We start from the raw sequence: 14,443 nt of genomic DNA on the forward strand, positions 1-14,443 counted from the left end.
CTTTCTAAACTGTCTTTTGGAACATTCTGTATTAGATATCATTTAAAATTTGTCTGATAGAACTTGGCATTTTTTGTGCAATAAAAATATTGCATATGTTACTACTAAAAAAAAGCGCAATATTAAATCTTTCAAGCTTCTCCAGGCTTTACATTTGTCAACAACTTTCTCACTTGACATTACTTCACTTTTACTAACAACTGCGTAAAACAAAAGAACTGCCTTAGTAATTTAATAGAATGTTAATTACTCTTTTATCTTTGTACCTGATAAAAACTTTTTTTTAATTTTAGTAAATAAAATTATTTCATTAAATTCTGTTGTTTTTAATTTTAGTGGATTACAAGATTAAATAATTTTTTTCACTTTTCTTTTCTTTTTAATTACATGATAATCTTATTCTCCCAATCCTTCATTCTACCAATTATGATCTATACATTTTCATAACTTCCCAGTCTATCAAAAACAAAATTTTATTCAACGATTATATGACTAAAAGATATTAAAAGTAAAAAGAACTAATGTTTCTCTGCCTGTTGTCTGGAATCCTTTAAACTGCATACAAAATATATAAAAACTTTCTATTTTCTAGAAACAGATTTCACTTTTCTCATGGTTTTTTTATAATAATACTCAATACAAAAAACCAAACTGACAATAAAATGAATAAAACAAGTAAACAATAAAGATTAAAACAAGTATGGATCCAGATATGTACAGTTGCCCAGCTATTTAAAGATATATAAACCATTTAAAGATTTTTCTACATCAATTAACCACTAAAAACTGTGATACCAACATTTTGCTACTAAATTAATAAAACATTTCAAATATTTGTTTCAAGAAAAAAACAGTTAAAATCAGTTACTTAAAAAATATTTCTCTCCAACATTTTCTATGATGAAATGAAATGTTTTCCAATTCAAAATTTATAAATACTGAGGGTATATAGAGATTCTCTCAGAACTTTCATAACCTACTTTACTCGTGAAAATAATGGAAAAAGTTCATATAAACTTATGTCCTCAAACTCTTGTGTGCTAACAACTGATGACTAATCCCCATGATTAGTCATCTCTAGTTGCATAAGCATGATACAACTAAAATTGGATAGTAATCAACGCCACTCCAAGCTTGCCGTACTTGGTGGCGACTGTACTTATTTACAATAGAGGAATATGCTGATGTGGTATTCATTTTGGATGTGTGTAATGGTAATGCTACAGCTGCTACAGTAGAATATGAAATACGTTTTCCAAATCACAGGATTACAGATTCCAAAACAATTTGCGTGACTTTTTGCAATCTTGAGTAAACAGGTTCACTAGTCATTATTCGTACCAGCTATGAATGTTCTATCCAACATGACAATGATGAAATTATTATTGATGCAGTCCAGGCATTAGTACATGAAGTCTTTCTAAATGCAGCAGAGTTTCACATTTGATGGTTTTTAGGACACTTCAACAAAACAAATTTTATCCTTATCATAAACGCCCAGTTCAACATCTACACCCAGGAGACTTCTCCTTCGCTTTGAGTTCTGCAACTGGTGAAATACAAATTGACAACTCGAGTATGTTTTGTTCCCTGAGAAGGCAAATTTCATTCGAAATGGCGTCAACAGCTTATGCAATGAGCATACATGGACATAAGTAAATCCTCTAGAAAGAGTGGAAAGCAATTTTCAACATCAATTTAGCGCCAATGTATGGTGCGGCCTTCTTCACAATCAGCTGTTTGGACTGTTCATATTACCCAGCCACTTAAATGCTGAGATCTACTTCCATTTTCTTCAAGAAGAATTGCCACAACTGCTTGAAGATATTCCTCTAACACTGAGACGCAAAGTATACTTCAAGCACGATGGCCTGCCTCCCCACTTCTCTTGAGCCATTTTCACTCACTTAAATCATTTCCCTGAGAAATCAATCGATCACAAAGATCACCTGATCTTTGTGGCAACTAAACTTTTAGAGTTTAGTGTCTGGAGATGGATGAACAATATTGTATACAAATCAAAAATATATTCTTGACAGGAATTAATTTTCCGCACTATGGATGTGACTGAGCAACTTAAGGACAACCATGAACTAAAATGAGCAACAAAAGCAGTACTGAAGCGTGCTGTGTTGAAAATGGGAGCTCATTTATTAACATTTATTATAAACTGGTATGTATGACTTTGGTCTAGTCTAATGTCTCTAAATAATATTGAAATTTTTCAAAATTTTCTTTGTTTTATTTAGCTTATCTCACAGCATTTTGTTCATAATAAAATTCACTACAAGTTTTGTTTATAAACTTTATGTGTTTATTATTCATTTAACAAAGTTATCATATGACAAACATAAAAACAAGGTTTTGATGATCATCAGCAAGGTAAGAGAGACATAGGAAATAAAGCTATGTAGTCCATTAAATATTAAAACATTGCTCATCCTTACATGTTTCATGAGAATCTTTGGTTTCAATTTTTAATCATAAGAGAGGGTCTAAAACTATCATCACGAGCATTTATTGTTACTTATAACATGATACTATTTTTTCATGTATTATTCACTTATAACCCATCATTCCACACTTCTCTTATTTGCCAATAAATTTCTACAGTTGATAAGATTTTTTTCACATAATTCTTACACTCAAAAAATAGTAACAAAACTAATTAATTGTCATGAAATTTGGCTAGGACCAAGCTAATACAATAAGAAAGTTGTTTAGTTGCATTGTTTGTGGGAAGTCATTTGTATAACCACTAATCAATAGTGCTGTTTAATTATTGAATGGTCCTTGTAGAATCCCAAATGAAGTTAAAAAGCAATTCATGATGCAGACTGACAGAAAAAACAATGCCAGAATATTTGTTAATGTCAAAGGGTGCGATTCTAAAGTCATAAAGAAAGTTAAAAATAAAAATTATTAACTGTTTAAAAATCTCAAATTTAATAAAATGATGAATAACTGAAATACTGCAAAGTTAATGTAATGAATACAAATGAGTCCCAAATCTGAAATTAACTCCCAATCATAGTTTTTAATATGACTGATGACAATTATTAACAGCAAAGCAAACATAGACTAGTGTGAAGCACAGCACAGGGGAGGAAAAATCTGACAACTTAATAAGAGTAAATATGAAATAAAAGTATCATCTGAAAAGCTGATAAAGAGCATTGCTCTCTTCAATTGTGCTGACAACATGGATAGTGTACACTGTATAGAAAACAATATTTAATTAAAATTCATACAAAACATTTTTTTACAATACTAAAATTATTGTACTATTTATTTAAAAATTAGTGTAATAATTATCAGACACATTTCAAAAATAAATGCATGTATATTTTTAAAAAATCTTGTAATATTTTTTTTGTTAAATACATTTTTTGTAGTTTTTCCTTGGGTTCCAAATAAGTAAAGTTTTGTTGTAATTTTTACTTTTGAGCAGAAATAAAATATGTAATGGTTTTACAGCAGTCAAAGTTCTTATATATTAAAGTTAAAATACTAGCTTCATAATAAATTATCAATTTATAATTACAAAGTACATGTAGCACAATAATAAACTTTAAATTGAAGATAATATAACATTTACTATAAAAAATTTACCACCATATTCATATTAGCAACAAATATTATGATAATCTTTCACCATCACTGACAACAGCTTGTTCTTACTTGAGAACCAAACACTGAAAACATGATATATTTTATACGATAAACTATGCAAAAGAATGAGACTGAAGACTGTTAAAACTACAATAAAATAAAAACACATATACAAAAAACATTTTATTCAGATAAATCTACACCACCGCTAATGAAATATTCACAACTCTTAAAATTTAAATTATAATACATCTTATATGTAAATATTTTTTTAAATAATTACAACTATAAGAAGTAAACATAAAATCAACAATAACATTATTAATATTATAATCTGTGTTAAAATAATATCAAGAAATGTATTAATAAATATTTCAGTATATAAAAAAAGTAAGAGATTTAATACATTATAATCTCACTCAGTTTATTCTATGAAGAAGCACATTTATATAAACATTTCCTCAAATACAAATAAAATAATAACATATAAAGTAATGTTTTACATAGATATAACTGGGAAAGCATATTTGCTTCCATAACATTTTAAGTTTATTATTTTTAAACATTAAACTCATCATCGTTTCGAAGTTGAATGTTCTAAGGTTCTTGTCCTGATAAAGGCAGTCGCTTTTATATAGATTTGAATGATAAACTGTGGATATTGGTGTTCTTTGGTCTCAGTAGTGGTTCTTTCTTTTTCTGTTTAGCCTCTGGTAATTACCTTTCAGATAATACTTCAGAGGATGAATGAGAATGATATGTACGAGTATAAATGAAGTGTAGTCTTGTACACTCTCAGTTCGACCATTCCTGAGATGTGTGGTTAATTGAAACCCAACCACCAAAGAACACCAGTATCCACAATCTAGTATTCAAATCCGTGTAAAAATAACTGACTTTACTAGGAACTGAACACTGGAACTATCAACTTTCAAATGAGCTGATTTGGGAAGATGCGTTCAATGGTAGACCAACTTCACACTTTGTTATGTATATGCCTTAGTGTCAAGAAAGATATCCTACCAAAAGAGTTCTCCTTAATCCCTCCTCTAGCCCCAGAAAAACTTGAAAAAGTGGCAGAAAGGGATACATGGAAATGGTTAAAGGATAGAAATATCAAATCACGGAAAACTAAGGAAATTATAAAAGTAAAATAATACAGTAAAAAAATTGCTCTCGTACAGAAAATAAATTTACTAATGTAAGATAATCTTAAAAATATATGTGATGAGAGTAGTGTTAAAAATTATCTTATTAATTACTGAAAAGTCTTAAACAAATTGAAAAAAAAGTAAGTTTGTAGCAAAATCTTACGAAATGAAACAGTAAGGTATGGTCTTTCAGAATCCAGGGTCAGCTGATATATACCAGAAATTTAGAGAGTAAACAGTGATAAAATCATTTTCATATCAGCGGCTTAAAAATGTATCAGCAGAATTAAAAATCACTAAAACTACCTAACAGAAGACAGTAATAACTGTCATTTATAACAGTCTATTACTGTCATGGAGTGGTGTAGCGACCTGACACGCTACGAGGCGGGATCTTCTCCCCTTGGGGGGGGGGGGGGGAATTGAGATGTCTACTCATGTAGTATGATGTTTTATTGCAGTATTTATTCATGACAGAGAATCATAAAATCATAATAGGAAAGCCACCACTGAGAATATATTCCAGTTTGGTTTCTTGAAGAACAAGATATTTAAGGTTTCAAATAAATTTCCTAGGTAAAATAAAATTGGGCTCCAATAAGGATGTCAATTTCATTTATTATGTTAAATTTAGGATCTGCAAAAAATAGATTGAGGTAAATCAAGATATGAAATATCAAAAGTGTATGTCAATAGGCTATCTGTTATTTCTGATAAAATAGCACATTTCAATTGAAAGAAAAGTTCATTTACAAAGAATACAATATCAATACAACACTGTATTTAGAATGAGAAAGTGTATCATTTATTCCTAAAAGGGGAATATCATTTTTTATAAGTGGAAGTCCCATGTCATGAAAATTTATAGGTACAAAAATTTGCTTGACTGCCGGAGTCTAATAATACTCGATATGTATGAATTGGTACACATACTGCAATATATAAAATTGTTTTTGTTTGACTGCAATTTAAATGACGGATGATTATTATTTTCCGACTTATTGTCTTTTAAATGAGAATTAATATTATTTATATGAATAAGAGTATTATGTTTCTGAGAACAAATCTCACATACACTACTAAAATGACAGTTAAACAATTAAAACATCAATTGTTATGTTCCAGAAATTCTTTCTGTTCATCAACAGAAAAATTTACAAATTCCTTACAACAATGTAAATAATGATTAGAATTACAAATTAGACATTTGATTATAATTAAATTCTGAATAACAGCTAAAATTATTTGCCTTATACTGCTTGTTAGCATTAACCTTAAAATGTCTAGTATAAGATTTAATTCCATCGTTGTCCCTTGGACTTAATTCTTAGATTTCTTGATGATTTGACCTACTTGCATTAATATTTTCCAGCATCTGTCTTCTAGATTCTAGGAATTCTATGAAATCTTTAAAAGTGGAAAACATTTGATTTGAAAGTTTCTCCTTCCATAATCTAGAGGTACTGTAATCTAACTGATTTTAACAACTAAACAACAATAAATTCATGTGTGTTGACTGGAATATGCAATGCCTGAAGTGCATTCTCATATGAGGGTACCTCAATAATAAATTTGGATAAATTATCCGAAGATTCTCCTTTTTTAGAATTTAGTTTTAAAATACGATCTGCATTATGAGATTCAATTAAATATTTGTTATTAAAACGCCTTTTCAATAGATCTATGCAATTATATAATTTTAATTTATGATTGGTAGATTTTTAATAATAGCTAAGGCTTCATCCTTCATGGATAAAGCCAAGTTAGATTTGTTAATTTGTTTGATGATAAATGGATATAAATTGTACAAAAAATTGTAAATTCTGTATTACTTATTCATAATCAGAAAATTAATCGTCTTACGTAATAATAACAAATAAAAAAAATTGAAACAAGAATATTCAGTTACTCATATGCATACTTACTATAATTTAATTTTGCTCCACACACGTAACTAAATTTATGAAAATAATGAAATATCGGTTCACTATGTACAAAAATTTACCATAACAAAGTATAAAAATGAATGTCCCTATTTCAAATGTTCTCATTTGGTTGAATATTTATTAATAATCACAAATAATTTTAACCCAATTAATTATAAATAATTCTTGAGATTATATATGTAAATAATTATGCAAGTTAATAGTAATGAATTTTTTTTAACCAACTAGCATTGATTTTCATTCACACCAATAAGTCATTAAAAACAAAAATGATTCTGTAGATTCACAAACAACACTAAATAAGAAATAAGGTCAATTTTAAATTTAAATTAATAATTACATGAAATTCTCATTTAACAATAAATTAACATATTTAAAAAATATGTAACATTTAATGAAAAGACATTAAATATGAAATAAAGGTTTACTAGGCAGTACTACAAGCCTGTTTATACCTGCATATTTATTTGTTTTATACAGTACAGACATTTACTACAAAAAAAACCTTTCAATTAATTTTAATTTAAGATGAATAAAAAATAATCAATTTTTACTAGCAGCAATCTATTAATTTTTATTAAGATTTTTCTTCATTCCACAAAAATTATTACAATGCAGAAAGATCTAAATGTAAATTATAATGAAGATCTTTTTACTATTATTTAAAAAAGAAATTAAAATTATATTAGGAATGAGAAGAAATATTACATTAACAAAGCAGTAAAAGATAAATTTGTGAAAGAATTTGTGACTCTAGATGAGGCTCATGATACTTACGTATTATGGATTCTTATGTATGTAATTTAATTACATACATAGTAGTTTTATAATTTTAATCATAATTATATTTCTCTTGAAGGTGGCAGAATAGCCAAAAGCCCTCAAGGAAATTAAACTGGAATTTGGTGAGCTGTTTTTTTTAAATTATATACAATAATAAAGATTCTATTAAAAAGCAAGAAGAATATTTAAACAATAAAAAGAGATTTAAGTCTTGTGTTTATGATGATAGTGATGAGGCTGTAATCAAGTGGTTAATGTAATTTGTGGGAAAAATTTACCACTAATGGGAACCATTATTAAAGAAAAGGCTTTAGAATTCACCAAAACACTAAATTGTCCCGATTTTTAAGCTAGTACTGATTGGCTTGACAAGTTTAAATTATGGCATGCTCTTATACAAAATATTTTATGTGGCAAGAGTTCTGATATAAAAGAAGAAAAATGTATAACATGAAAGGAAAACATTTTGCTTAACCTACAGCATGAATACAATGCGTATGATATTTTTAATGTTGATTAGACCAGACTATTTTTTAAATGACTTCTAGACTTTAAGAATTTAGCTTTTAAGAATGAAAAATGTTTTGGTAGAAAGTACAGCAAAGAGAGGGTTACTATAATGGTAGTTGCCAATATGACTGATACTGAAAAGCTCAAATTTCTAGTAATCAGAAAGTCTAAGCAACCTTGTTGTTTTAAAAGCATCAAATCATTAAGACAGATTACGATTAAAATAGAAAAGGATGACAACTGAAATTTAAACAAAATGGTTAGCAAAACTTGATGAGATGCCAAGACAAAAATAAAGAATTCTTTATTTTTGATAACTCCCCAGTTCATCCCCACCATAAAAATGTAAACATGAAATCTGTAACTGTTGCTTGCTTTTCGCCAGGTATGATTTCAAAACTGTAACCAATGGACCAGAATATAATTAAAAATTTAAAAGTTCACTACATAAAACAAATTCTAATGAACGTTTTTAGAGCTATCCATGACAATGTTCGGATTAAAAATTTACTAACTTTAAAAGACTAGTGCTGAAATATCTAAAGCATAATCTCATGATGTAACCCACAAATCATTTCAAAATATTTTAAAAAAGCTGGGTTAAGTAAGAATGAAGCGGTAATAGCCACCAATAATAATAATTTTACAACTTATGATGTAAATGAATTCAAAATTCCAGAATTTCTTACTGATAACTGGGGTAAATTGCAAAGCAACATGGAATTAGAACTGCAGTTAGATGTATATCTAATGATCAATGATAGCATAGTGGTAGCAGATTGTCCTAACGATGAAGAAATAATCAGAGATGTAATTGCAAAAAACTAGTAGACCCACAAATTGAAGATGACATAGATGAAACGGATGGTGTTAATGACCGTTAAGCTTACAAATGATGAGTTACTGCGATCATTCGACATGAAATGAAGTGGTCTTTTCATTTTAAAATGTAGTGGATATTATGGTTAATTGCTTGAATAGTTTAGAATCTTTTTTGAAAATAAAATTATTTTCGAAAACAAAACAGTTCAAACAAAAATTTAATACTTCTTTTTAACCAAATTGTTTTACTGACTTTTAAACATGCTGTACTCAGTTTAACAGGTTTGTTAATATTTTAATTTTTTGAATTTTATTGTCAATTAAAAAAGCTATTGAATTAATATAATACTGTATATTTTTTATTAAAAAAAACCCAGACAATTACAGTATAGTATTTAAATATAGAACTTATAACTTAGTTTTTATATTTTTATAAAAGCAACTTGAACAACCCATGTACAGAATTAATTACACAGTAAATGAGACGACACTTACCTTATTTTTTCATAATTATTCTAAAAGCACTTTCATGGCAACCCACATCCTCAGTTGTAATTTTTCTTTTTTACTCGCTTTTTAAGTTCTTTATCAAACCACATAACACACTCAGTACAATCAAAATATAAATTAAAAATATAAAATATGATTTAAAATACGTTTAAAAATTAATTTAAAATTCAATATTTAAAACTTAAATTTTTATTTTATTTTTTTAATTTTAAAAACTTAAAACTACATACATCCAAATATGTAATAATTAAAAAATTAAATTTAGAAAATAATATAAAACAAATTTATACTATTTAACTTCGCAGCCAATGTTACATTACTGAGTGAATTTGAATTAAGTTATTATTTATCTATATACATTACATCTATTTCTATTTTTATCTAAAAACATGCTACCGTCTGTTGCCACTTTTATAAGCGTGTTGTCATCTTCATATCTGTCTGAAAGTTGATCAAGTTGTAATTTCTTTTGTATTTATATATATAAAATCTCTCCAAAATGTCCAAAATTTTACTATTATTATTTAAATTAAATTTCTTGTTTTCCACTATTTCCAAATTTGTCCGATTACAGAGATAAACATAATTTTTGTTTCCTAACATGAGATTCATGATTTTCAACTGTTTTTCAATGCTAAAAACAAATATGAACTCAGAATCTTTGTATCATCCACCATTTTTGAAAAATTTTTAAATTTTAATTAAAGGAGTTTTTCATTTTTCAACATATAGTTATAATTTTAAGCTCCTATATTGTATTTTGTTTGCTCATTTTTTATTGATTAACATTGTTAAAATAATTTGTAAGCTATAAAGAATACTAGTCAAAGAATTAAATCATACCATAGTCACATATTAGGCATCACATTTAATACTGAAGAGCGAGCCATTATGGACAAGATTAATCATGTCTGTACAGGTCAAAACATGTGTAGCTGCAAACAAAGCTGTGTTATTTGTATTAAGCACTGGATTTAGTAATGAATTAATTTTGTCAGTCTTATTGCTGTCTTAAGTTTGTTAACAGTACACAGTGTCATAATGCCTCAAAATTGTGTAAATGATGTGGATGCCTTTTGTTATGTATGTGGTGAGTTTACCATAAAATCCAATAAAAAAAACAGTACACCTTTAATTAAAAAAGCATATGATTTGTACTTTCAGCGTAAAATTGGTGATCAGGATAAGACATGGGCTCCTCATATGATATGCACTAATTGTTCTGTATATTTAAGAGGATGGCAGAAAGGTACACGGAAGGCTTTGCCATTGGGTATACATATGGTTTAGCGTGAGCCAAAGGATCAAGCAACCAATTGTTACTTTTGTTTAACAAGTGTGTCTGTAATTTATAAAAAATCTAAACATACCGTAAAATATCCTTCATTGCAATCTGCAATCAGGCCTGTACCTCACAGTGAAAATATTCCAGTTCCTGACATAAGGTGAAAATATAAGCTTGGCTGCGAGAGGAAGGTGCTTGTAATACACTATTCATAAATGTATTCTACATTAACTAGGTATTTTTCATGAGTAATTGTTTATAGTAATAAATAGAACTATTTGAATAAATGGAGATAATTTTTTATGTTCAGCTTTTTATTGTATCTAGTGAATAAGAAATAATTTTACCTATAATTTACTTAGTAATTTTACTATAGATTTATTTCATTTATATATTTTTACATATTTTTTTTTTTTTTTTTAATAGTAATGAAAAGCACTTATTCTAAAAGTTATCGTTGTAAATGCAATTAATAGATTAGTGCAAATTTATTATTTTCTTTAAAAATGTTGTGTTTTTGGTTTTTGTTTCTCGAAAGAAAACATCAATTAATATTATTGTGAGGGAACGTCCACTCCTTCCTGCTAATACACACTTGATATCTACGTCATTTGACAGGCAAGCCCCTACGTGTGAATTCCTACTTGCGTGTTAGTGTATTCTACCATGTAAGTGTAACTTTTGTTCGATACTCGCCCGTCTCGCGACCCTGTGTTGGTGTACACTGTGGAAATGTGAATGAAAATGGCATGTGTCATTGACCTATGTGATATGGTGGTTCCCCACAATGGGGGCAGAGGCCCACATCGGGAACCCCCCTGGATCTTCAGAACAAGCCGAATTTTTCTTCTGTAGCCTAGGTGACCCTCTCCTGGGGAGATACCCTTCCTGGTCCTAACGTGTTTAAGTTGAGGGGATGAATGTGCTCCCCCTCAACTTCACCTAACTTGTTTGTGTTGTGTTTTTGGCATAATAACAGGATCGGAGTGGAGGTACCCTCTGTAAAATCAACTTAAAATTCATCCAGTGACAAAGGCAGTTGTACGTGTATAATCTGTAACTCCTTTTAGAGAAATGAGAATTTATTAACAACGTTTCTCTAGAAACGTTGTTAATAAACAAATGTTGTTTCTCTAGAAACAAAATTAATCTATTTTTATTTGATTTTTTTTTTATTGTTGAGTAATTATTTAATAAATCTGGGACTATAAATTCTGTAATTTCTTTCCCTATTCAAATTATTTTAATATTTGACCTCCATCAAAACTTTTAAGCCATGCGGTCCTATAGTGGAAAAGATTCATATAAGAGGGTTATTTTTTTTTAAGATCCAATCGGTCACGAAATTAAAACCACAGTGAAAATAAAAAAATTTTTATTTGTAACAAGTACTTACATAGTTACGCTATTTTTCTACATAGTCGCCATTCCGATTTAGACATTTGTCGTAGCGTGGTACCAACTTTCCAATACCCTTGTCATAGAACGGAGCCGCCTATGTTTTCAGCAATGTTTCTACTTTGTTCTGCAGCTTGATGTCTGTGCCAAAATGTTGTCCTCCTAGCCAGCGTTTCATGTGAGCAAAGAGGTGAAAATCGTATGAAGCCAAATCCGGGCTGTATGGTGGGTGATCAAACACTTCCCAGCGAAAACGCTGCAGGAGCTTCTTTGTTTCAGCTACAGTGTGCGGCCAAGCATTGTCATGGAGAAAGACAATGCTTGATGACAACATTCCTCTACGCTTATTTTGAATTGCCCTTCGTAGATGTTGAAGAGTCACGCAGTATGAGGCCACAGTGATGGTCGTGCCACGTTCCATGATTTCCACCAGGAGAACCTGAACTCCATTCCAATCCCAGAACACAGTAGCCTTCTCCAACTTTCTGTTGGAGAAGGTTCGCTTGAACTTCTTTGGTTTAGTGGGAGAATGAGAATACATCCACTGTTGGGATTGTTTCGAAATGGACCCATGTCTCATCCCCTGACAATTTTGTTCAAAAAATCTTCTCCTTCATTGTGGTAGTGCTGGAAAAACGTTAGGAAGGCGTCCATTCTCACTGTTTTGCAATGATCGGACAGCATCTTGGGAACCCATCTCGCTCACAGTTTGCAGTACTGAAATCTCACTGTGGTGTTGAGAGCTGACCTTGAAATTTCAGGAAACGAATCACTCAATACAGAAATTGTGAACCGATGATTTTCTCGAATTAGCTCATCCACTCGCTCAACGAGATAATCGGTTGACACTCGCTTCCTTCCCTGACCGCCTGACCTTCCATGAACATCTGTACGTCCTGGTTTAAAGTTCCTGCACCATTGTCGCACTTTGCTGTCACTCGTTGAAGTTTCACCGTACACATTAATTATTCGTCTATGAATTTCAGTTGCATTACACCCCTCAGCCTGAAGACATCAATTACCTACCGCACGCACTTCACACTTGGCGGGAGATGCTATTGTTGTAGACATATTTATGTGCTAGCTGTGTGTTCAGACTAAACGAAGTGATGCGGCGTGATTGAAGACCATATAGAGACGCTGTGCAACACACATGCGCAAAGGTTCATCCGATTTTTGTGGGGGTTTTTATTTCGCTACCAATCGGAACTTGAAAAAAAAATAACCCTCATACTTTAATATTAAATAAAAAAATTATACCTCTTATTTCTTTCATTTTATTTTATGTTTTGTATATTTTTTCTCAAAAAATTACACAAAATAAAATGAACAAGTCATTCTTCATGCGCAGAATTTTGGAAAATATTATTTACTTGTAAGACTATCAAATTATTGATTTTTTTGTAATAACATTTTTTCACTTCTATGTATACATAGAAGGGAAAAATAAGGTTTTAGGTGACCTGACACGAAGTGTCATTTCTGGTAACAGGAGAAGCATTTGTTAAGAATAACAAGCTACCCTTGCTAGACTTTTAAGGGAAAATGAGGTGTGCAGTGGTTTCCCGTTGCCTTTTTGACCAACCAAATGCACAGCACAAAGTGTAATATTTCATTATTTATAAGTTACATATCGTTATTTTTCTTATCGCTACTTAATTTATCTGCATTGCTTCTCCAGTGAATATGTTTTTTCTTGTATTCATGAAAATTAGCACTCCTTATACAAAATTATACCTTACAATTGAAATTGGTTTAAGAGTGTCTTTTTTCAATTTCAAACTTCGTTGATAATGATAAACACTTTCTGTCGGGGCATTTGAACCAGGTAAACACGAGAAGAGCTGAAATATACCGAAATATTTCATTCCATTTTCATCAACGAGTATCTCATTATTGTTCAATTCCTGAAGGTTTTATTTATAAATGCTATTATACACGAAAATCTATCCACTACTACTTCAGATTTGACTCAGCTAGTGTAATTCAGAGATTCTTTAACTTCATTCCCTAGGTTTCTTAAAAAACGTTATCCATCGAATGACGTAGAAGCTTCATATCTATTAGTAATTAATACGTTTGTTGGGAATTTCGACAAAATATACTTTTTTATTAGCAAATAGGAACGCTAGTAAAATAAAAATTGATCTTCTGGACTTCTACACTATTTTGCGTATTTATGTTAATGAATATATGGGATCACCTTATAGTCGTTACGTTTCAAGCAATCTGAGGAGCTGGTGAAGGAAAAAAGTTATTCCGACTATAGATAGGAAATTGTACAGGAAATTCTCTTACATTTCGAATGCTATAGATGAAGATTTAGTAGATCAAGTTATATGGTTCTTTTTACGTTTGGAGATTTTTATGATAACACTGAAAGATAGGTGCAACAAATACGGACAATTCAGCTGGTGCTGAACAAA

This window comes from Lycorma delicatula, chromosome 6, assembly GCF_047948215.1.
Source record: "Lycorma delicatula isolate Av1 chromosome 6, ASM4794821v1, whole genome shotgun sequence".
NCBI lineage: Eukaryota > Metazoa > Arthropoda > Insecta > Hemiptera > Fulgoridae > Lycorma > Lycorma delicatula.